This window comes from Gossypium arboreum, chromosome 5, assembly GCF_025698485.1.
Source record: "Gossypium arboreum isolate Shixiya-1 chromosome 5, ASM2569848v2, whole genome shotgun sequence".
NCBI lineage: Eukaryota > Viridiplantae > Streptophyta > Magnoliopsida > Malvales > Malvaceae > Gossypium > Gossypium arboreum.
In genome coordinates this window covers 30,649,112-30,652,236 of record NC_069074.1, presented here as the reverse complement: position 1 = coordinate 30,652,236, position 3,125 = coordinate 30,649,112, and the positions used below count along the sequence as shown (strand labels likewise).

At 29.7% G+C, this 3,125-nt stretch overlaps 1 pseudogene; it reads left to right on the top strand.

Annotated features, from left to right (window-relative positions):
• Positions 1-457: 457 nt before the first annotated feature.
• Positions 458-1,513, top strand: LOC128293297 (cytosolic sulfotransferase 15-like; annotated as a pseudogene).
• Positions 1,514-3,125: the final 1,612 nt, after the last annotated feature.

Genomic DNA, 3,125 nt, shown 5'->3' with positions numbered 1-3,125 from the left:
TTCATTATTTTTATATTAATAATAAATTTTAAATATTTTAAATTATTATATAATATTATTTTTCAAAGCAATCAAAAATATTTTATTAAAAAACAGAACATTAAAATAAGAAAGACAACAAAGTGCATCAGGGCACAGATTACCCCAACCCAGATCAACATTAAACAATATGATTGAAATCTCAGTAAAAATATTTTATTAAAGATCAACTAAAATTAAAAAGAAAATTAAAGCCTCGTGGTCATTAATTTATTATGATGATCCTAGTGTTAGAAAATAACCAAATTTGTAGTTATCCAAAGCCAATGACTTAATTGCGCCTACCACGAACGTGGTGTCATCCACCAAATGCTAATAAACTAATCTTCAAAAATGTTCTGTTTTTCAGTTATTTAACCATTGCAAGACGTAATTAAACTAATAAATAGATCTAAAAAAATATTATATATACTGATTGTTCTGAATCATTGAAATTACAACATCATGGAGAGCAAGAAAAGTAGCCTGGCATCATCCACACCAAATATCTCACCTTCTGCTGCAGCATCTAATCCATATACGCAAGGTTTAACCCAATTCCAAGGCTTTTGGATCCCTTCTACGCGTGTTCCCACTTCATCCATAATCTCATTTCAGATATATTTCCAGGCTCTTGATAATGATATCATTGTTGCCTCTAAGCCCAAAGCTGGCACCACTTGGCTCAAGGCTTTGGTGTTTACAATTGTCAACCGTTTAAATGCCCCTTTGAACTCTGCAAATCCTCATCAACTGATTCCATTTTTGAGGTCAAGCTTTATAGGGAAAACCCTAATCCCAATCTCTCTAAAATCCCATCCCCAAGGTTGTTTTCTACTCATCTTCCGTATCCAGTGCTAGTCGATTCCATCAAACATTCAAATTACCGGGTTATTTATATAACCCATAATCCGTTTGACATCATTGTCTCACTTTGGCACTTTTTTAGATTTATGGATGATTGGTTAGTGGAAGACTGTTTTGAGATGTTTTGTAGAGGTGAAGAAGGGTATGGACCCTTTTGGGACCATGCTTTAAGGTACTTGAACATGAGCTTGGAGAAGCCATCGAATGTATTGTTCCTGAGATATGAAGAGTTGAAGGAAGATCCAGTGGCTCAAACAAAGAGATTGGCTGAATTCTTAGGATTTCCTTTCTCCATGGAAGAAGAGAAAATAGGTGTGGTTAACCAAATTGTTGATTTTTGCAGTTTCAACAATTTAAAAGATCTGGAGGTCAACAAAACTGGGAAGATGCCAAGATCTATAATACCTAGTAATAAGTTGTTTTTCAGGAGTGGGAAAGTGGGTGATTATGTTAATCATCTCTCTCCTGATGCTGTGAAACGTTTAAGTAATATTTTGAAAGAAAAACTAAGTGGATCTGGCTTAACTTTCAACTAAATTGCTTAATAATATTTGTTTATGTTATGTCCAATATTTTCCTTTTTTCTGTAAACTTGTTTCTTATCTACCTTTTATTTGTTCCAATAAAATTATATTTTCAAGATGAATTTTTTATAAGATTGTTTTCATAAAAGAAAAATAGACGGATGGTGGATCTTTCATACATACCTTTCGAAGGTTGGACTATTTATCTAATTTAGTAAGACCCAACTGAAATCATGTTTGAATTAAATCTTTTAATAAGTTGAGTTAATTTAATCAATTATGATTTAATAATTAATAACAGTATTTTTGTTGAATTTAACCCAAAAATTTATAATATATATAATAATAATTTTAATAATATTTATCATCTATGAATAAAATATTTGAGATTTGATGATGGACAATTCTACATGTATGTGTATTTATGGTTGCTATTCTTTGTAATGTTGTTATGAACTTTCGTCGAAAGGCTGAGTAAATATATAAATATATATTAGATTTATTTTAGAAAATATATTTATAAAAAGTGTGAAAAGATAAAACTGCTATTGATTATAATTTAAAGGAAAAATATTTTTATAATTTTATATTTAAATCAGTGATCCGTTAAGAATTAAGAATGATACTAATTAAATAATTTTAACCAACATCAATATTATAAATATTTCGTCCCAATTTTATGGCACACAAATTTTTTTCCTTTGGGGACGTGAGGTGAGTGAATAAAGAGAACATAGGGAAGAAATGAAAGATAATTAATAATTTTAATCCTTTGCCTAGCAGGTGCAAAATGAAAATTAGGGATTTTGGCTTTTCTTTATTTTTATATTAATAATAAATTTCAAATATTTTTGAAATTATTAAATAATATTATTTTTAAAGCAATAAAAGATATATATATTTTTAAAAAAGCATTAGAACCAGAATGCCAACAAAGTGCATGAGGGCAGACAATACCCCAACCCCGATCAAACTTTTTTTTTTCTCAGCAATTTTAATTCAGTTATTGTGCAATGGTGATTGTTGTCTACAGGCTTTGATGATGCAGTTGTGACAACAATTTGAAAAATAGTAAGGTGTGTAACTGTGAAAAATAAAATAGAATAAAATAAATAAAAATAAAGAACACATAAATTTTAGGTGGAAACCCTTTCGAAAAAAAACCACGGCGAGAGGAGAAGAAAATTCACTATGTCGAAAAATTTTTACTCAAATACAAGAGGAATAGACTATGTCTATTTATAGGCTTGCAAAGCCATATTCTAGTAGGATTGAAACACCTTATCCTAATCAATATAAAATAGATGGAGTTTAATAAGGTTTAAAACCTTATTCTAAAATAAAATAAAAGAAGTCTAGTTCTATATGGATTTTACTTTTATTTTATTTTCCATCGTATTTTATTTAAATAAGAATTTGGGTCACTTAATTCTAACAATCTCCACCTTGACACAAATTCTCAATGAACAAGTTCTTCATCGCGAACTTTCAATAAACAAGTTCTTCACCTCTTCCAAAAACCCCTTAAGGGTTTAACTTCAACAATGAACACCAACCAAGTCTAAGCAATGCTCAAACTTGGTTATAGGAAGTGACTTAGTCATCATATCTGCAGGATTTTCATGAGTGCTAATTTTGCTCACAACAATATCACCACGAGCAATAATATCATGAACAAAATGATACCGAATATCAATGTGTTTTGTTCTCTCATGA